We start from the raw sequence: 23,464 nt of genomic DNA, 5'->3' as shown, positions 1-23,464 counted from the left end.
TTTCTTTTTCAGATGCTTCAAATGCTTATCACTGTCACAACAATGGCACAGAATAAGTTGTCTCAAATGTAATCATAGACGAAAATATTGCCTGAAACCTGAAAACATGTTATATTTAGAAACCTGGTTTAATTGGTAATCAGGTTTGTGCTGTATCCTCAATATTACTTTGCAGTATTAGCAGTATTAGCTACTTTGTTTAATTAATTGGTTTGTCTTCTAAACATTTTCTTCCTGTTTGATAACAAAAACTAATTATATTCTATAAAAATTTTAAAAGAGAGCAGTAGAGCAAAATTTGTGTTAAGACATCTGGTATTATTTGCAGATAATTTAGTATTTAACACATGTATTGTAACAATTGACCACCATAATTGTTAATAGTGAAAATATACTTCCACTGATTCATTCATTTAAAGTATTTAAAATTATTGGTTGGCATACTGTGTTTTTTTTTACACGAGAAGACAAAATGCCCCTTAAAATAAACTGGTGCAAATATTGCCTGTTAATAAACACATATAATGTAATGTCAAACATGACTGAATCCTGAAGGCATTGTTTATATAATTGTATTTTAACAGTATATTTGAAAAGTATAAAAGTTGATTCTGTTGATTCACCCAAAATAAGAAATAAGAAATACCGTTTCTTTGTCAGTCATGAGAAACAGATTAATTTCACTCATTGTTTTTAATTTATCCAAACTTTTGAATATTATTTATATACATACATATAAATTCAACACAATAAAAAATTAATACAGCCAAATAGATATAGTAACACTTTTTATTATTATTATTATTTTTTTACTGTGTCCTTGTTACTGTCAGGAGTATGGACTGTCTGTGTGTTTCCTCATGTCCTTATTTGGGTTTTCCTGTTCCTATCCTCGTTTAGTGTTTATTAGTTTCCATGGTTTTTGATTAATTACTCCACCTGTTTCAGTTCTTCCGGATTACGTTCCCTGTTTATAAGCCCTGTGTTTCCCTTTCTCCAGCATCCGCTGTTGTTAATGTCGTTCTGTGTCTCCTACGTTCCCTTGTGTTATTGGATTGATAAAGACTGTGTTGTAGAAGAACTCCTCGTCTCCTCATTCCCTTTGTCCCCAGCGTAACGTGACAGTTACATGTTACCTGTACTTATGGTAGTAATAACAGTAAATAATGCATAATTACATGCAATTAACTCTAAATCAAATCCTAATACTAATTCTAACACTATAAGTACATGTTGATAATATTAATATTACCAATATTAATGTTAATATTAATATTACTCAATACTACTCAATATATAGCCTAATTACACTGTAAAAAGGATACCTTAAAATTAAAAGTAACTAAAATATATTGTAGTTATTAAATATGATACATTGCAAAGTTAAATATTATAAATAAGAAGCTTTCAACATAACTAAAATATATTTTACATATGTGTGTATATATATATATATATATATATATATATATATATATATATATAAATAAAAAATATTAAATATGATATAGTACATGTTGTTAATATTAATGATATTAATGTTATTATTATTATTATTATTATTGATAATATACACCCTAAAATATATTTTAATTATGATGGATAGATTTATTTAAATTTATAAAAAATTTCATGCAGTTAGTAATGGCAACCAATGTTACTTTGTGAACTTCGGTAAGATCCACTGTTCTTTTTAGCTGCAGTGTGAGTGCCGGAGTCCTCAAAATAGCTCTCTGCTGCCATCTACTGCATTCTTACTGAGTGAAGGTGAAGGGCTGCGCAGCTCTGCCTGCAGATGCAAGATTCCCTGTTCAAGATTATATAAACAATTATAGTTGCCATCCTACATGTACAAAAAGCTTTGCTAAATTCAGTATTATTATAAATATAATTTGCTCAAGCTTCTAGTGGACTCTCACTGGGGAAAGTGGAGCTGCCTCTGCATCCAGACATAAAATGTTTAAATAGTGACCATACATCCTCTTTTTGCTGGAAATGTCCTGGTCGGGATTTCTAAATTAACTAAAATGCCCAGGTTTTGGCTTTGTTTTCCTATTGATATGGTCTTGTCAGTAGGACCCCTTCGTAATGTTACTACTTGTGTCAGAATGTTCAGAGAACATTCAAAATGTAAATTGTAATTATTATTATTTTTTTTGCAATATTGGTATACACACAGAGACCGAAAAAGAAAATTCAAAAATGCATATTATATATTTCTTACAAGGGCATGCTAATTTAAGTAATTTATTTACTTATTTATAGCACACATCTGACAGTGATATATTTATAACAGTGAATTTCACTTAACTGTAGGGGGGCTCCACAAAGTCGTTAAAGTGGTTAAAATGACCCACAAGTGCACCCATCATGATCTAAGACATAACAATACGACATACCGTTTAGGAATTGTTTAACTGTGTTTCTCATCCTCATGTAGTCATTTAACCCATAAGAACCCAGACCAATTTCTCCTTATAGGAAAATTATGGGGCATATAAAACGGACGAAATGGACCACTTATAACATGTTTCTGCAGTTGTTTTTGAAATACAACCCCTCCTTGTGAAAGATCTGTAATGTTACATATATTCAGTGATGGGCAGTAGCGTCGCTACAAGTAGTGACGCTACTAGTTTAACTACATTTCTCAGTAGCGTGTCGGTAGCGTCACTGCTTTCTGAATCAAATAGCTTTTCGGTAAGTTAAGCTCTTTTTTTGATCAAGTAGCGCGGTAGCGTCAACAAAAGCTAACGTTACAATTTCCAAAGAAAGCATTCTGAAACTCGAGCTCAAATGAGAAATATAACAGCTATACGGATCACTGATCCTGGATCAGTAAGTGACGCCACAGACACTGAAGCTCGTAACGCCATTGGCTCCTCAAACTGTCAGTCAAACCGCATTATTTCTCCCGCCTCATTCGTCACGCGCAGTTTAGAGCATCTCAGCTTGTTTGCAGTCTGAAGGTAAATAAAGAACTGTTGATTGAATAAGTACAGCGGTTTCTTTACTCAAAAAACACTATTTATAAAGGCTAATGCTTTTTTGTTTGTTTGTTTGAGGAGCGGAGAAGAGTTTCTCTAGCATTTGTTGTCGAGTCACAGTCAATTATCTCGTGCGAAGCGCTGAATCTTTCATAATATGATACTTTGGCCAAATAACAGAAAAAAACTGAACGCCCACATAATGACAGAAAACGGGAAAACGGGACACGAGTCAGGAAAGAAAAAGAAAAAACACTTCGCTGGTCAAAAGCTTGGTATTTGAGCTTGATTTTGGTGAAATGTTTATATTAATATCTAATGGAACATGCAACGATGCAAATAAACAGCCTATCTGTAGGCCTAAACATCTATATGGTAACACTATACAATACGATTTCATTAAAATACATTTGTTACAGTATTTATTAATCTTTGTTAATGTTAGTTAATGAAAATACAGTCGTTCATTGGTAGTTCATGTTAGTTCACAGTGCATTAACAAATGTTAACTTTTGATTTTAATAATGCGTTAGTAAATGTTGAAATTAACATTAAGATAAATGCTGCAGAAGTATTGTTCATTCTTAGTTCATGTTAACTACACTAGTTAACTAATGTTAACTAGTTAACTAATGTTAACTACTGAACCTTATTGTGAAGTATTACCATTTATATAAATGTATCTGCATACAATAAAGCCACAATACCAACTACCAATAGGAGGTTTTCGGCCGACAGCAAAAATTTATTTTGCCTATGTCACAATTTGAGGTCAATCCGGCCCTGTATTTGATACTGATTATGTTGCCAAATTGGTTTGGAACAGCTGTTGAATAAACAATTAAACTGATGCCTGTCTATCAGCTTGACTGACAGTTTTATTGATCACTGAGAGAGCATTGACTTGGTATGATGTTGGTTCAATATAATTTTTTAAATTTTTTTTTAAATAGCTTGGATGTAGTAAACTACTTTTGCCATGTTGCCGTAGCTTAGCTTGCTACATTTCTCAGGGCTGTAGCTTTAGTGTAGTTAAGCTTCATTTAAAGAAGAGTAACTGTTAGCTTAGCTTACTACATTTTCCAAGTAGCTTGCCCAACACTGCATATATTTGACATTGGGCGTTTATGATAAATGTTTCATGTTACATGTATGTTACATTGGGCGTTTATTTCTCAATTGAAAAAAATACATTTTATAATTTTTTTTTGCTAAATAATTTTTTTTTCTGTTTATTTGCTTTTCCACAACATATATCAAAATGATTACTTTTCTGAGAAGATAAAACAAAAACCTTTTTCAGAAGTAATACAGTTTTTGCATTTTATTTGCTTTGCCACAACATATTTCAAAACCACATAACTGTGACCATTAAATTTTACAACAACTCTTTTGAAACATATAAAAATTCCATATCTGGTATACGGTTTAACCAGAAATACATATTTTGATTTATTTATTTGATTAATTTTTTTCACAACTCGAAAATGTGCAAACTGAATAAAAATAAATAACTTAAATGAGCAGCAGAATATATATAACACTAAAATAATTGAATCAGCTAAATTAATTGAGCAGCTCATTACCATTCTTACCATTTTTCTTAATGTGACAAATACGTCACATCAAAATTCCACCTACTTTTATAAGGTTAATAGCCCGATGTGACATATATTGACACGCTGCGCTGTTTGTAAAAGACAGGAGGACTCAAGTGCTGTGCAAAACAGAGGAATGAAGTTTATTAGAAACTTCGGATGATCACATCCAAAACAGAAACACAAAGTTCATGAGAAAAACTGGGCTCCCAGTGCCCACACCACAGGACGCAGGGCTGGGATTAATGACCGAAAGGAGTTCAGTCTAACGCTCCCAATCCGGACACGCTATCCAGTGGGTTAATTAATCCTCGCCTGAGGATCCTGGACACAGTACAAAAAGATTAGAAGAGAGGAGATCTCCACATATGCAAGGTAAGATGTAACACAAGATGACATACCGACACAGAGAGAAGGCATAGACGAGAATAAATAGGAAGGGGGAAACGAGTAACAGGTGCGGGGCTAATGGAGCATACAGCGCTGCGAGTTAGTGCTGATTGCTCCCCCACGTGCAGCAGCAGATGACAGGATGAAAACAAACCACCACGTGTAGCTGACAGAGACAGAACACGGGTGAACAGCAGGAATGAGTTGGATAGAGGTGCCGACCATGACAGAATCCCTCCTCTCAGGGATGCCTCCTGGCATTTCCATAAGACTCACCATGACACCGATGGAATTGGTCTATGAGAGCGCGATCCAGTATGTCACGAGCTGGAATCCATTATCTCTCCTCTGGGCCATAACCCTCCCAGTCTACCAGATATTGCTGACCCCTACCCCTTCGCCTCACATCAAGGAGCCGTCGTACAGTGTAGGCATGCAACCCCTTGATGAGTCTGGGAGGCGGAGGGGCCGAGGTCTGGGGTTGGAGGAGGGAGAGAATGACGGGCTTGATTCTAGATACATGAAATACCGGATTAATTCTTTTAAGCATAGTGGGTAGGTTGAGTCGAAAGCATCACCGGGTTAAGCACTTTAGCCATAACGTGCGGTCCAATGAATTTAGGTCCTAGTTTACGTGCGGGCAGCTTGAGAGGGATGTCTTGGGTAGACAACCAAACTTTCTGACCACAAACATAAAGTGGGGGCTTAGAACGGTGACAGTTCGCCGACGTTTTGTTCCTCTCGCCAGTCCGGATAAGGGCTTGTCTGGCGAGTCTCCATGTCCGGAGGCATCTTTGAATAAATGCATGCGCAGATGGAACAATGGCGTCGAATTCTTGTGAGGGAAATAAAGGGGGCTGGTAGCCAAAACAGCACTGGAAGGGTGACAATCCCGTAGACAAGACCGGGGGGGGAGTTAAGCGCATACTCAACCATGACTAATTTGGAACTCCAAGTCAAAGGCTCTGCTGACGCCATGCAACGCAGAACCCTCTCTAAGTCCTGATTGGCCAGCTCGGACTGACCGTTAGTCTGCGGATGGTAACCGGAGGATAGGCTCGCTGTCGCCCCCAGTAATCGACAGAACTCTGTCCAAAATCTAGATGTAAATTGGGGACCCCTGTCAGAAACCACGTCTACTGGGAGGCCATGGATGCGGAAGACGTGATCAAAGACAATGACTGCTGTCTCCCTCGCTGAGGGTAGTTTGGGGAGGGGAATGAAATGAACCGCCTTTGAGAACCTGTCTACCACAGTGAGGACCACGGTATTGCCACTAGATGGGGGTAGGCCTGTGACAAAGTCCATGGCGATGTGGGACCAGGGTCTCGAAGGGATAGGCAGCGGTTGGAGAAGCCCTACTGGGGGTCGATTAGAGCCCTTACCCACCGTGCACACCGGGCAGGCCAACACGAACTCCCGCAACGTCCCGCGTTACCGACGGCCACCAGAATCGCTGCAAGTGTCTGAGCCACTCCTGGGTGGCAAGCTAGCTTAGAAGAGTGGCCCCACTGAAGGATGCTGGTTCAAACCGACTCGGGTACAAATAACAGACCCTCTGGGCATCTCGCGGGGATGGTAATGCCGTCGAGTGCCTCGTGGACCCTGGATTCCACCTCCCAGGTGACCGTCGCAATCACCCTGTTGTACAAGGCTGTAACGAGAAAGTTAGGGAGCACTGTGACAAAAATGAGCGACATGATATGGGTTCACCAGAATAAGGAGCCGGCGGATTCAGGCGGGGTTCGGATCGGCGTGGAGGAGATGTCTCCTCCAAATCAGGTGCCGCAGCGGCGGGATCCATAGATGGACCGCTCCGAATCTGGTCGAGTCATTGAGAAATAACGGTGAGTTGTTGAGATAGACTGGTCAAGGCTTGATGAGACACCTGTATCTCCTGTTGGCATCCGAGGAGGATCTCCTGTTGTGCGAGAGTGTGGCAGATCTCAAGGTCTCCAGCTGAGTCCATGTCTGGTCGGTATGTTCTGACACGCTGCTCTGTGTGTAAAAGACAGGAGGACTCAAGTGCTGTGCAAAACAGAGGAATGAAGTTTATTAGAAACTTTGGATGATCACATCCAAAACAGAAACACAAAGTTCAGGAGAAAAACTGGGCTCCCAGTGCCCACACCACAGGACGCAGGGCTGGGATTAATGACCGAAAGGAGTTCAGTCTAGTGCTCCCAATCCGGACACGCTATCCAGTGGGTTAATTAATCCTCGCCTGAGGATCCTGGACACAGTACAAAAAGATTAGAAGAGAGGAGATCTCCACATATGCAAGGTAAGACGTAACACAAGATGACATACCGACACAGAGAGAAGGCATAGACTGGAGTACGAGTAACAGGTGCAGGGCTAATGGAGCATACAGAGCTCCAAAAAATGCGCACATTGTCACATGACTGAACCTGGGTGTTCATTGTATGTCACTTAGGGACTTCCTGAGTTGAAAGTGAGGGATAATGCTTTAAAAAGACCTTTCCAGATAATCACTAGTGTTTGTGACACCCGCGTCATGTATGTACTTGTGTTATATACATACAGATTGAACAAGTATACTTTTTTGTATTAAGGTGTGTTTAATGTATTGTTTGGTTAGCAATTGGTGTGAAAGTGAATTGATGTGAGACAGTAGACGCTGTGAGATGCAAGACAAAATTCCAACAATAAAGTGTAATTGAATATGTGGTTTCCTCTGTGTTCGTGTTTGTACATGTGGAGGTTGTGTTGCAAAATCAGATAAATGATTTCAAAAGACTCACTTCTGTTCTAAACAAGTTAGAAAATAACGCCCACCTCTATTTCATCAGTTGAGGTCAAAATCATAATTTCGCAACTGAACATGTCTCATGTCTATTTCCATGTTCAAGGAAATAACTTGCAAAGTTTATTTTCCTTATCTGTAAAAGTGGTATTGCTTCACCAAAACACAGTGACATGCACTGTATAATCCTAAAATGTAAAAAGACAAGTGTCTTATAAGTATAACATTTTGGGTGTCTACTGTATGTGGATGCTGCTTTATCACGGAGTGCACATATAGACTATCTTTGTAGTAAGGTACAACAATGTATTTATTTTCTTAAGAGACTAAGGTCATTTGGAGCAAATAAGCAGATCTTGAGCAGGCTGTAAGCAGGCTAGATTGCTGTCTATCTAAATAAGCAGGCTAGATTGCTATCTATTTGTTTCTAATTTTTTGTTGTTGTTAAATTGTGGGCCAAGTGCTTGAGCCAAGTTTTCAAGATCAGCATACGAAAAAAAAAAAAATGCTGACCTTGTCAGGAAAAATTATGCCTGACTCTTCTCACATTTTGTATGAGGAATACAGGTGCTGGTCATATAATTAGAATATCATCAAAAAGTTGATTTATTTCACTAATTCCATTCAAAAAGTGAAACTTGTATATTTATACAGAAATCTGAGATCTGCTAGTGAGCGACGCCTCGTGATACCATCACAGAGAGGCGCAAAATCACTCTCTAGATCATTCTCATTCACCATTCCTGGCTGGTGGAACGATCTTCCCACCTCTATCCGGAATGCTGGATCCCTGTCAATCTTCAAGCAACAACTGAAAACTCATCTCTTTCGACAGCACTTGACTTCATCCTAAACTTAAAAAAAAAAAAAAAAAAAATTATCTTTACTTATTCCTTCCTTTGGTAGTTTGTATTTATTTGAACAATGCCTGAGACTTGGTGTTGCAAGCACTTCGTATGTCTGATTGCCTCTTCAAGATTAATCGCTCTATGTATTCCCCAATTGTAAGTCGCTTTGGATAAAAGCGTCTGCTAAATGACTAAATGTAAATGTAAATTATATTCATTCATTACACACAGACTGATATATTTCAAATGTTTTTCTTTTAATTTTGATGATTAGAGCTTACAGCTCATGAAAGTCAAAAATCAGTATCTCAAAATATTAGAATATTTACATTTGAGTTTGAATAAATGACCATCCCTACAGTATAAATTCTGGGTATCTCTTGTTCTTTGAAACCACAATAATGGGGAAGACTGCTGACTTGGCAATGATCCAGAAGACGAACATTGACACCCTCCACAAAGAGGGTAAGTCACAGAAGGTCATTACTGAAAGCTATGGCTGTTTACAGAGTGCTGTATCAAAGCATATTAAATGCAAAGTTGACTGGAATGAAGAATTTGGGTAGGAAAAGGTGCACAAGCAACAGGGATGACCGCAAGCTTGAGAATACAGTCAAGCAAAGCCGATTCAAACACTTGGGAGAGCTTCACAAGGAGAGAACTGAAGCTGGAGTCAGTGCATCAAGAGTCACCACGCTCAGACGTCTTCAGGAAAAGGGCTACCAAGCCACTTCTGAACCAGAGACAACGTCAGAAGCATCTTAACTGGGCTGTGGAGAAAAAGAACTGGACTGTTGCTCAGTGGTCCAAAGTCCTCTTTTCAGATGAAAGTAAATTTTACATTTCATTTGGAAATCAAGGTCCCAGAGTCTGAAGAAAGAGTGGAGAGGCATAGAATCCATGTTGCTTGAAGTCCAGTGTAAAGTTTCCACAGTCAGTGATGATTTGGGCTGCCATGTCATCTGCTGGTCCACTGTGTTTTCTGATGTCCACAGTCAACGCAGCCATCTACCAGGAAATTTTAGAGCACTTCATGCTTCCTTCTGTTGACAAGCTTTATGGAGATGCTGCTTTCATTTTCCAGCAGGACTTGGCACCTGCCCACACTGCCAAAGGTACCAAAAGCTGGTTCAATGACCATAGTGTTACTGTGCTTGATTGGCCAGCAAACTCGCCTGACCTGAACCCCATAGAGAATCTATGGGGTATTGTCAAGAGGAAGATGAGAGACACCAGACCCAACAATGCAGATGAGCTGAAGGCCACTATCAGAGCAACCTGGGCTCTCATAACACCTGAGCAGTGCCACAGACTGATCGACTCCATGCCACGCCGCATTGCTGCAGTAATTCAGGCAAAAGGAGCCCCAACTAAGTATTGAGTGCTGTACATGCTCATACTTTTCATTTTCATACTTTTCATTTGGCCAAGATTTCTAAAAATCCTTTCTTTGTATCGGTCTTAAGTAATATTCTAATATTTTGAGATACTGATTTTTTACTTTCATGAGCTGTAAGCTCTAATCATCAAAATTAAAAGAAATAAACATTTGAAATATATCAGTCTGTGTGTAATGAATGAATATAATATACAAGTTTCACTTTTTGAATGGAATTAGTGAAATGAATCAACTTTTTGATGATATTCTAATTATATGGCCAGCACCTGTATACATTTTTGCCATCAAGCAGAAGGCTTAGAGTTGCATGCTATATTTGAACAGATTATGAAAATATTTTGTTTATCAGTCTGTAAAATTAATAAATCAGAATTGGGGGTCTAAGTAGGCCTCTGGGCTCTGGAAAATATAAATGACTATACTAATGCACTGTAGCCGTGTGTTTATATATTTATACTGTTGTTTTTTGTATTAAGGTGTGTTTAATGTATTGTTTGGTTAGTAATTGGTGTGAAAGTGAATTGTTGTTTGACGCTGTGAGATGCAAGACCATTTTTGGAAGAAATTCCAACAATAAAGTGTAACTGAATATATGGTTTCCTCTGTGTTCGTGTTTGTACATGTGGAGGTTGTGTTGCGAAATCAGATAAATGATTTCAAAAGACTCACTTCTGTTCTAAACAAGTTGACAAATAACGCCCACTTCTATTTCATCAGTTGAGGTCAAAATTATAATTTCGCAACTGAACATGTCTCAGTTTAAGGAAATAACTTGTAACGTTTATTTTCCTTATCTGTAAAAGTGGTATTGCTTCACCAAAACACAGTGACATGCACAAATATTGCTAATTATACAAATATTGTTGTACCTTAATCTGGTTATTCTCAGAGGCCGTTCCATCTGGCCTAATACTGGAGTAGATCAAAACACGAGTTCGCAGTATTTTAGAGCAATAGCCTACTTTCTACCTATTCATGTTGATATAAGACACATACTAATAAATTAGGGCTGTCGACTTAACGCATTAATTTGGGGCAATCAAAATAGCGCCTTAAAAATAAGGCATTTAACGCACCAGGGTTCAGTTTTTGATGGATATGCTGCAGCCCAGTCAGCAAACAAATTTGGCCCAGATTTGGCATGCATCTGGCACAGCTGGCATTCATCCGGCACTGGCATACAGCATGTGGGCCAAACATGGCCCGGGTTTGGCAGAGGTGGTACCGGGTTTAAGACGACACGCAAGACATGGGCCAGATGTCAAATGTAGATATGTGGGCCACATAAGTATTGCAGATCTTGACACGCATTTAAAATCCATTTCAAATATTTTTGACTAAAATCTCAATGTTTTCCCATACAGAAAGGTAATATATTCACATATATGTGCATAACATAAAGCTCATATTGTGTGTTTAATTGTGTTTACATGTGAAATTATAATCATGCCTCATATGATATTATATGATATTATATGTTATATTATAGAATAGTATATCCTGTTGTTTTATTTATATACAACTGACTTCAAACAATGTTTTGCATTCACTGCTTTCATATTCTCATTCAATTTACAGTTTGATGTAGGCCTACTAAACAATACATGATGAAGTTTCAGGACATTTTATTTGACTTTTATGTACTATTTATGAAAATGCGTAACTTTGATGTGTTTTAGGCCATGCTGGCCAATCAGAAGCCTGAAAAAGTTTCCAGTAAGCGGAGATAACAGCGCAGGTCTCCGACGTCACAAGCCAAAAACTCCGGTTTAGCTGTCTATGCGATAACACTGCAATCGGAGTTCTTGAAAATCTTCACCCTGGCAGGAGTTTTCAAAATGTTCGGTTTCAGTGACCTAGTGCAGCGCTTGCATGAGGACGAACAGCCAAACCGCATAGAAAAAGCTGCTGTTTTGAAAATAACCGCGTTCGTGAGGACAGGGCCAATGAGCGCGCGCGTTGAGCATTCAAATCGTATTTAAACTGGAGCTGAGGAGGTTACCATGGTAACGTGTCAACTCACTCAGCTGGCAAGTAGCAAGAGGCTGTCTCTCTGCTGTTTTCACTGCTTTCAGGTAAGTTTAGTCCCTAAAGTTACACAAATAATACATACAACCGTTCCTGACACTTTCTTACATGTAACTGACACGTTTCTGTTGAATCTTTACTTTACAGCAGTGGCCAGCGGTGACTTTTTTAACCGGGTATGCTGAGTGCTAAGATTAAGGAGTCTGTGGCAGGTGTCGATTTAAAAGTATGCACATTCCTACCTTAGGCTATTTGTAAATGAAATTCATCTCCAATCCTTCTTCTATCGTTTCAGGTTTATCCATAGTTATTCGAATGCTAGAAAACAGCTGATTTTCCAAGTAAAAACCGCCAAATAACGTTTACACGTATGATACGTATGTGATTCAGAGCATCTCTGCATCGACTGAATGAATCCCCATTTATTTTTTATTCCCAGTGAATAGGAGTTAAAACTCCCACCCGGATGACAATAATAGACCATGCAAAATAAAAAAAATAAAAAATTATAATAATATCTTTAAAATATTGCCAAGTAACGTTGCAAACAACAATAAAATCACAGAAGGACTTTAACTGTAAGCGACACAAGTATACGGAAAACAAAGGTATTGTTTCCTATTTTTTCCTGATGTTTGTTATTTCAAATTTTTTATACATTTTTATAAACTTTTTTTTATTTATTTACTACTTAGGCATGTTGACAATAACGCCATCAACATTGTCTATGACCAGATATGTTTTTAGTGGACTTTCAAAATTTGCTTTGCTTGAGAAAGCATGAAAATATACAGTTATGGGTTTTTTTTGTTTGTTTTTTTTCGTATGATTTTGTCGGGTTAGTTTTGCATCAAACACAATGTAATTTTCGGCAATCGAGATCTGGCAGCAAAAGCGCATTTTTCCACCTGGGCGAGCGCTTCGCGGACAGCTTACCTCGCGCATAAAATCACGCTCATACCAGCAAATCACTGAGAACGCGCTACAATCCTGACGAGTCATAGCGACAGAGCGGAGGCGCCAAAGCTGCAGAGAATCCGCTTACCCGGAAGCTTCCGTATGGAAGCAGAATAATGACAATAGTTTTTGAAACCTAAAGCATGCTGAATTCCACAAATCGAAAAAAAAGATGCATTGCAATTAACAGTGCTTGCATTTTAATGCATTGTATTTCCAGGGCTTACATTTTTAGGTCCTGAAATTTAACATAGTTGTTTATTTAAGCTGTGATTATTTCAATTCAAAATATTTCACACACATTTTCATAATTAAAAATTCAATAATTCATATTCACCTTCCAGAATTGACTTCCAAAATATTCAATCTGTTTAAAAATACGATGTATAATATTCGACAGGCAAATTTCAGTCATTTTATTTCACTTTCCAAATTCGCTGCCACAAATTTAGTGGTTAAAATTCGGCAGAAAATTCAGCGTTGCACATCCGGGAACCGCAGGAATAGCAGTAGAGCACCGATGCATGATCTCCAGCTGATGTCAGCCGCTCACCAGCAGGTGGCGCACGCGGCTGTTGATGAAGCAGGCCATATGTGGATCAAGTCACTCATTTACAAAAACTGATTTGCAGAAATGGAGCTATCGCTAGAAGTTTTGATTATCGGGGCCAGTATAAACGTGTGGAAAGGCTGATTGTGTGTATGTTTAATTCAGCATTTTCGCTGTTTTCCGTAGCCTACATATAAGCAGCTTTCTCTACCACAAAGGAGATTATAATGCTCTTTTACCCAACGCTGAAGTACAGAACTAACATTACATCTGGGGAAGACATATATTGCTTTCGGTTGTTTAGTTTCTGTAACTCTGTATCATGGCTTGTGTGACGCTGTGCTGTAATACTGGGGTTCCCCTCATACATCACACTCCAGGATTCCCCAACAACACGTAACTCACCACAGTGAACTAATACAGTGATATAAGACCTCAGATCTCAGAATACACTTTATTGATGATTATGCAAACTATATACAGGCATGCAAATGAGGTCAGAAGAAAGCAACGTGCTGCATTTTCGTTGCTTTCCCTTACCACTGATCTATAGTCGACAGTCCTACAAAGATTTCAATACCACGATTAGTTTTAACAGTAAGCAACCACTTTATATCAACATAAAAAAGGAGTTCAAAACCGCCTAGGTGTATTTGTGCAGCAAATGTAAACCGGAGAAAGCATTGTCTGACAATTCCACCAACTGGGTTAAAACGTCCAATGTATTTAAATTAAAATGACTTTTAACATTTAAAATAACACAGTCAAATTGTAAAGCTTGTATTGCTCATAGTGATTTACTACAGATGAGATTTCGCCAATATATATACTGTATGTACAGTACACAATTATTTACATATAAAAGATCCCTGGAAAGGTTTTTTTTCATGTTCCAATGGTTGTAGTACATTGCTAGATACAAAACAACTGTGTGATTGTTATTATTGATGTTGGTAATTGTTGGTAAAAAAAAACTACAGTAATCCACCAAAAGGGTTTTACATGTTCCACAGGTTGTAGTGCATTGTGAAATTTTGCCAATATCTCCCTTACTGTACACTGTAAAAAAAACGGTAAAAAGTCTGGCAGCAGAGTTTCATTACAGAAAATGTTTCATTACAGCAACATGTTAAATTACAGAAAATATCCATTTCACAAAAATACATGCAAAAACTGTAAAAATACAGAATAGACTTTACAGTCAAAATTAATTAAATTACAGTATATTACTGTTGATTATGTGTTTAAACTATGGAAAAACTGACAAATTATGTCAAATTACATAAAAAAACGACTTTCAGGTTAATCTCTGTAAATTTCGGGTTTTAATTAGTTATTTTATAAAACCGCTCTGTCCATCTACAGTAATTTACTTTAATTTAAAAGTTTTTCCATGTACAATAACTAAAAAATATTGTATAAAAATGTAGCAAGTACATAATACAAAGACAAATGTCTGTAGATATACATTTTAATCGTTCATTTTCCATTTATATTATAGTTTAAAATGTTTGTTGGACAAAGAAACAAGCATAGTACTTACAAATACATAAAAACAGCAACATTTACAGCCAATTTCTGTAAAATTAATCTATTCTGTACTTTTGCATAATTTTAAAGGAACCTGCACATTTATGTCAAGTTACATGAATAATAAGATAATAGAAAATACATACTTAATACATTTAAAACATTCAAAAATACCTACATTAAAAGGAAATTGCTGTATAACTTTATACATTTAGATTTTATCCAATGCAACATACAAAGTCCCAGTTAGTCTAGCACAGTTTTTTTTTTTTTTTTTAAATAAACAAAGTTAGTATTAATGGGTCAAGTGTTCATGAAAGGATGCATTTTTAGCCATTTCTTGAAAATGGGTGGATTTACGTTCATTTCAACAGCAGGGAACAGTCGAAGTAAAGGTCTATGAAAGTGATTTTGTGCCTCTATGGAATGGCACCACAAGGTGTGATTCACTTGCAGAACACAAGCTTCTGGAGGACACAGGTCTGAAGTAGTGAGTTTATGTATAGGGGTGCAGAGCCTGTGGTTGTTCTGCAGACAAACATCAGTGCCTTCAATTTGATGTGACCAGCAATTGGCAGCCAGTGCAAACTGATGATGAAGAGAGGTAAGAGGTGTGACGTGTGCTCTATTCGGCTAGTTAAAGATCACTCTTGCATTACAACAGTCCAGTCTGGACAGAACAAAAGCTTGGACAAGGAGTTGTGTAGCATGCTCCAAAAGGAAGGGCCTGATCTTCCTAATGTTGTACAAGGCATATCCTCAGGATCAGGCAGTGCAATGTGGTTGGTGAAGTTTATACATGTCACTTATAACACCAAGGTTGGGTTGGCTGGAAACATGAGCAGTTTGACATGGTTGAGTTGAAGGTCATTCATCATCCAGTAAGAAATTTCCATCCAGAAGACTGAGATGCAAGCAGCAACCATCGGAACATCCAGCTGGAATGAAAGGTAAAAATGTGTGTCATTAGGATAGCAATACTGTTGTCAAAAGTACAGACTTTGGTATCAAGTCGGTATTGAAATTTTAAAAATGTGACGATCCCAGCATTTCCCCCTAGCATTTTGAGCGCTGTTGAGCGGATTCTTAAACACCTCTGATTTGCCGTTGTGTTCATGCTCTCAACATACATATCTGTGATTGGCTACAATGATCAACGCTTCAAAAATATGTTGTAAATAGACATCTTTGACGCTTTTCACCGAACGCATACACACACGGGAGCGCTTGAAAGCAGGTGTCTATCCGCGGATCCTGCTTTCAAACGCTCCCGTGTGTATCTGTGCAAGCGCTCACGTGAACAGTGTCGCCCAATAATGAGCCGGCATTCTGATGCAGAAAACGGAAGCCTGCACTGCATTTACTACGTCAACTGCGTATGATAACAGTTCAAATTGTTAAATAAAGTCATTATTTTTGTTTTGGCGCACAAAAAGTATTATCGTCACTTCATAACATTAAGGTTGAACCACTGTAGTCACATGGACTAATTTTAACCCTTTCGCACGTGAGTTTAAAATATTCTAGCTGAGCCCCAGGCGTGAGTTTTTTTAGGCGACCGTTATTTTAGAATTTATAGCCTTATTGTTTCCATGGCGACGCGTCATGCTTGTCATGTGACACACCGCAGCCGTAATAGCGCTGTATGACACATGGATTGCTTTTATTTCGTTTTTCCTTTTTTTATTATTAATATTCACAAACATACTCGCTATATTATTAAATATCTGATATTCCGATTCTGAAATATGTGCTAGTAAATGTGTTTGGTTGTTTAAACACGTTTATAATGATCGTGTTAGTTGATCTATACCGGGTGATGGGCGCCGCCATGTTTGCTCGCGCTGAATCCAGCTGTGGGATTTACAACATGTAAATTCATCCTCTCCTCCCGAAACACGTTAAAATAAGTCTCCAGTAAACTGGGAGAAGAGCAGAGTAAACTTTATTGTTACCTACACTATGTGTATATGATATCAATAAAACATGTCGTCAGATTATATTTGTAAGGATCATTATTGCTGCTTCCATAGACATCAGCGCATATTTTACAAACTATAAATGTATGGCTTTGCTAGTACTTATGTGTATTTAAATGTCTGAAATCTTAAATAAGCATTATATGGTTGAAAACACTGAATAAGTTATAATATTACAAGCGCTCGCGTGTCTGATCTGGCTCCGGGCCAGAAAGCAGATTTGAATTTCAGCAGTTGGTGACGTGACTCACTGAAAGTTCTAATCACACCGGTGTGATCGTACGCTCCTGGGACCAGCCAAGACTGATCACACCAGTGTGATCGTACGCGTTAAAGGGTTAATGTCTTTATACCTTTCTGGACATCAAAAGATGCAATGACGTTGCTGCCTATGTGATGTTCAGAAACCCTTAGATTTCATAAAAAATATCTTCATTTGTGTTCTGAAGATGAACGAAGGTCTTACGGGTTTGGGACTACATGGGGCTGAGTACTTAATGACAGAAATTTCATTTTTGGGTGAACTAACTCTAACCCTAGGCCCAAATTACATGTTTTCTAGAAACCAGAACTTGTCTAAGCACTTCGGGTTAACTAAAAACTTTTGCTTCTGTTTAAAATGACAATGATTGTTGGCATAGTGCCAGAGATTTTACACATTACATAATGTAGATTTCTTTAACTGCTGCATGAAAATAAAAAAAAGAATATGTTGCATTATCATATGGCATGAGAACACTTGTCCATGCTGATTTCAGGTAAAAATAAAATAAGTTAAAAGTTCACCGTTTCATACCTGGATTGCCATGCTCATCTGCTGTAGATCTCCAGTCTTTCCACACTACCTGAAACCACAATTTAAAAATAAAAAAAAATAAAAAATTCAAATACTTTGCATTACATTCACACATTACAGTATATATTCCACTGAGACAATAGTCTGGAAGCGGAGAAGTAAAGGCTAACAGTGATGTCTTGGTCTACCATGTGATTTTAGCTAAATTTATATAAACATTTACAGAAATTTATATCATTTACTTTGATTTAGCTGCATCATATTACTACATAGGGGCGTAACTGTCCATTCATCTGGATAGGTGCAATTTTTATAACTACTAACGAGCCAATATGTAATGACAATTTACCATCAGACATTAGCCACGTTCAGCGTTTCAAAAAGTCCCGCCATTTAACAGTTTCAAAACTTGGCGGGTAAGTTATGCCATATGAGCAAAGAATTCGTGCACTTGAATGGACTTTAATATGAATAAGTTTACTAAAGCTTGTTTTGAGGTCAGCTGATCTTTCTGGTATTAAAACAAATGGAAAACAAATTTGAAAGATGCGTGCTGCATATTAAGTATTTGTAGTATGAAAGACTTACCTCAGTCGGTGATCGGTTGGCATGATGTCCCCTGTGGTATCATCAAAATTTGCTGTTGTTATCGAAAAACAGGCTCAATGAAAGAGCGCGATATTTTCTCACACAGCTCCTAATGGATAGCCTGCAATTAATTCAAATCATCCGCTCGCCCTTCCATTACTGTCGATGAGTAGAGAGCAGCTCTGCAGCCTGCACCGTGGGCGGGACTAAACGGAAAAGTTTTGGCGGCCGATTTGAAACTGCGTCATCACTTGTGCGCACACACACACATAAACAAATCTGTTTTCATACAGTCTATGAAACAAATACATATGCCTCTGAATAAATTTTGTTGAATAAAAGCTGTTTCAATTATGCTGTGTAAATATTTGCTGGTATTTGTTAAAATGCACAAATCTTTATTTGAATAGGCAACATTATACTACTGTTTAGAACAGATATTCCATAATTTATTTAGCATTTCTTTAAATATAGTATAAATGATTTCAAGTAAATAGGCAAGGGTACACTGTAACCTCACTATTCATTTTTTGAGAATGCAGTGATTTATAATAAAGAATGCCCAGATGCTGCTGCAATACTATACTTTTTGGCATGAAACTTTAAATAAATCAAATGTTTCCAAAGCATCAAAATAAAATTTTGTCGAAATAATTGGACAGTACACATGACTGCTGATCTATAAATCTATAAATGTTATATAACATTTTATGTACAATTACACATTAATCTGTAAAAATACAGAAAATGTCCTGTAAAAGCGGAAAATTGTTGTAATACCAAAATACAAGCAATTATCTGTAAATATAATGGTAGAACTTTAAAATACAGCAAATATCTGTAAAACCACAGTTATTATATTGTATAATGAAATAACAGGAAAATTCTGTAAAAAAATACAGACCATTACCTGTAAAATTACACTTATTTTTAACAGTGTATGTACAATTCACTTTTTTCATTTTTAAAACAAAAACAAAAAAATCTGTAAGACCTCAAAAGGAATTGTTCATTTTACAAAGGTTGTAGTATAAAATATTGATGTACTTTATTTACATTAAGGGAGGTATTAGCAAAATTTCACCTATAGTAAGTGAGTCTAGTCACAAGGAATGTACTACAACTTTTGGAACACGGAAAATCCCCAAACAAGTCTAATAGCTGTTATTGAGTTAGTGCACTACTGAGCCGCGTAATGTGTTTTCTTTAACTGTTTGAGGGAAAAAGCGTGAAACCTTGCACGTTTGTTCATATTCTACATCTGCTTAACTGTCGATATAGTTTGCATAATCATCAATAAAGTGTATTCTGAGATCTGAGGTCTTATATCACTGTATTAGTTCACTGTGGTGAGTTATGTGTTGTTGGGGAATCCTGGAGTGTGATGTATGAGGGGAACCCCAGTATTACAGCACAGCGTCACACAAGCCATGATACAGAGTTACAGAAACTAAACAACCGAAAGCAATATATGTCTTCCCCAGATGTAATGTTAGTTCTGTACTTCAGCGTTGGGTAAAAGAGCATTATAATCTCCTTTGTGGTAGAGAAAGCTGCTTATATGTAGGCTACGGGAAACAGCAAAAATGTTTAATTAAACATACACACAATCAGCCTTTCCACACTTTTATACTGGCCCCGATAATCAAAACTTCTAGCGATAGCTCCATTTCTGCAAATCAGTTTTTGTAAATGAGTGACTTGATCCACATATGGCCTGCTTCATCAACAGCCGCGTGCGCCACCTGCTGGTGAGCGGCTGACATCAGCTGGAGATCATGCATCGGTGCTCTACTGCTATTCCTGCGGTTCCCGGATGTGCAACGCTGAATTTTCTGCCGAATTTTAACCACTAAATTGGCAGCGAATTTGGAAAGTGAAATAAAATGACTGAAATTTGCCTGTCGAATATTATACATCGTATTTTTAAACAGATTGAATATTTTGGAAGTGAATTCTGGAAGGTGAATATGAATTATTGAATTTTTAATTATGAAAATGTGTGTGAAATATTTTGAATTGAAATATTCACAGCTTAAATAAACAACGTTAAATTTCAGGACCTAAAAATGCAAGCCCTGGAAATACAAGGCATTAAAATGCAATCTTTTTTTTCGATTTGTGGAATTCAGCATGCTTTATGTTTCAAAAACTATTGTCATTATTCTGCTTCCATACTTCCGTCACTGTCTCACTGACGTAGATTTACAGAAAATGACCATTGTTTTCAAATAAATAATTTTACATACTTATTCCCAACACTTTATTAAGCTTTAAGTCACATCTCAAATGACAAGAGATCAACTTATAATCATGTTTATATTCATTAGCCCGTGAACTAATTCTCTCAGATGGCCTGGGTATGCGGCGCATTTGCAGCTTATATGGATGGAACACCACTGCTTTAGAGGAGTGGTTTAGTGTCTTCAAAAAGACCATTAGCATCAGAGGCTAAAAATTAGAGGTAAGCTAACTTATAGATTTGAGCTCTTATTAATGAACGTTTGAGTTTTTAAGCACCTTTTATGTGTAGATGACGGTCTGTATGTATATTATTTTCTAAACTTTAAATGTAATGAAGTTTTTGTTCAAGCAGACTTTGTTGCTCGTGGAAACCTCACGCGAGCCTGAAAGATACTTAAAATATTATTTGCACTCTTGAAGACTGTTCACCAAAGACAAAATTTCAGTCCAGCAGAATTTTCTGCACACTTCACCACCGAGGCCAAAATGAGCATTGTGAATGTAAGAGCCTCACACTACATTGTTTGTTTGAATTGTATTTCATGGCAGTTCGTGAAGACGGATAGCCTGGACAGAAGTCGGTTCCAGATCCAGCCTCCACACCAGACTTCTCACTCACAAGGATTGCTGTCTACTAGGTATTATGTGTACTCTTCAGACTTGGGTTCATACAGATATTATTCAGGGACATGAACACTTGAATATTGCAAAAATAGAGAAACTACCTTATTTAAGAATTTTGTGTTGCGTGAACATTAAACAAATATATATTTCTTTTACTGTTTTTTGTTTTGTTTTCCAAAGCACCTAAAAGCCAATTCACACTGCCATACTCCAACAGGGTGAACACACTGACCAAGCAAAACAAATAAGCATGTTTTTTAATAGTTTTTATAGTTTTGTGAAAGTGTGAACTGACCATAATGCTGTATGTTAGGTGTGAGATTCATTCAACTTGGTTTGCTGATTAAACATGATTAAATATTTGTTCAGAATATTGTCGTTGTTTTGACTTCATCTGGGAGGGGTGTGTATCAAGTGGCTTGGTTATGGTTTTGTTGAGGCTGAAATGTGGAACTCATCTGGTCCAGCGTATAGGACCCCCAGACAGCAAGCAGTGTCGGCCCAGATCCGGCCTACATCTGGTCCGCATGGATTTCACGTGGGCCGGATCTGGGCCAACACTATAGCCGCTTTTCCACTATCGGGCTGAACGGTTCTAAGAACGGTCAAGTACGGTTCCAGTTGTTTTTCCACGTGAGCCTGGTACGGGCTCAACAAACCGCCCTCGTTACAAACCGTTACAAACCGTCCTCGGCACGGAATTCTCGGCACGGTTAGACAACCGTGCTGGTAGAGTGCGTGTGCGTGACGTCGCCACTCAGGATCTGTCACTTGTCTGTTTCCTGGCTGCTAGTTTCTTCGTAGCTTGCTAAGGGCGCTATTTTGAGCAATGTAAACACAAATTAGTAATAAAATCTGAAGAAATTTCTGATCATCCTCCATAACGCAGTGGTTATTTACACCTCATATCATATGTAAACACTTGTGTTACCATGGCAACGACTGACGCATTTGAATTGCATTCCAAAGAGATCCGTTATCAGCCCCGCAGTGGAAAACGAAACCGTATCCGTGCTGACTGGCCCGGATCGCCATGGAATGGAACGTTTAAGCAAAGAGAACTGTTCGGCCCGATAGTGGAAAAGCGGCTTATGTTGCTGTCTGGGCCAGAATAGGGCCAGCTATGGCCCACACAATCAGCTTTTGCTTGGCCCACTTACCGCAATGAATTACGGTCCTAGTGTGGACCAGGTCTGGATTTCAGACAAGGGCCACACATGGGCCATAACTGGCCCAATTCAGTTTCAATTCAATTTAAACTTATTTCTGATTTATACTCCTAGAGCTTTAACTCTAAAAATTACGAATAAAACTGGGAAAAAATCCCATAGACTTACATTGACGGAATGTTCAGATGAGCCAAGACTATTCAAGCTCCAACTGTCAAAATTGAAATCTAAACACACTGAAGCCCATTAGACTCAATCAGAATTCCCTTCTATGTACTATTTCTAACCCATTTAAACTCATCTATCTATCTATCTATCTATTGTCACGGGGTGAAGAATCACACGACAAGGAAGTGCAAAATAAATGCCCCGGAGGGTGGATTTATTTGTGAACAAGCAGGTGGGTGTCAAGTGCGGTGGTGCCTCTGTGCTGTGCGTGCCGACTCTCGTCCTCTTCCTTGCTCGTGGGTTCGTGCTCGGTGCAAAATCCTGTGCTCAAGTGGGTGCCGCTCGGTCACACGCTGCTGTCTGAGGGAACAACCAGAGAAAGGCATTAGCTCTTGGCTCATGGAGAGTGAACTCACTTGTGGCATGGTTCGGCGTGGCTTTAAGTGGCGGCTGCTGATGAGTCTCAGCTGTGACCGAGCGGCGGTAATGAGGGAGTGCAGGTGATCCTGATCCGCTTCCAGGACGACGCTGATGGGTAATCGACGCTCGTCACACTCCCCTAAGCGTCGACCTGGTCCTGTCAAAGATCTGAGTTAGTAGGGAGAAATAGGGGTGGGTGGGGAGTGACCCCTGACAGACCTGAGAAAGCTGTCCACATCCGGGAGAGCCCATCGGCGTTGGCATTCGCGGCCCCGGCCCAATGACGCACGTCAAGTGGAAGTCCTGGGCGCGAGAAACCAGCGAGTTACCCTGGCATTGGTGTCCTTGGCACGTGCCATCCACTGTAGGCGGCGTGGTCGGTGACGAGGGTGAATTTTCGGCCCAGGAGATAATACCGCAGC

General features: G+C 38.3%; 1 long non-coding RNA gene across 1 annotated transcript; it reads right to left on the bottom strand.

The window, feature by feature from the left end:
* Positions 1-14,981: 14,981 nt before the first annotated feature.
* On the bottom strand, positions 14,982-21,538 carry LOC131526060 (uncharacterized). The gene is made up of 2 exons (XR_009267369.1): positions 17,830-21,538; positions 14,982-15,992 (listed from the first exon to the last, which is right to left on the bottom strand). It is a non-coding gene; the product is annotated as an uncharacterized LOC131526060 (long non-coding RNA).
* Between the last annotated feature and the right edge of the window lie 1,926 nt (positions 21,539-23,464).

The sequence above is a fragment of the Onychostoma macrolepis genome, chromosome 19 (genome assembly GCF_012432095.1).
Source record: "Onychostoma macrolepis isolate SWU-2019 chromosome 19, ASM1243209v1, whole genome shotgun sequence".
NCBI lineage: Eukaryota > Metazoa > Chordata > Actinopteri > Cypriniformes > Cyprinidae > Onychostoma > Onychostoma macrolepis.
The sequence above is the reverse complement of the archived record's forward strand: the minus strand, read 5'-3'. Positions and strand labels throughout refer to the sequence as shown.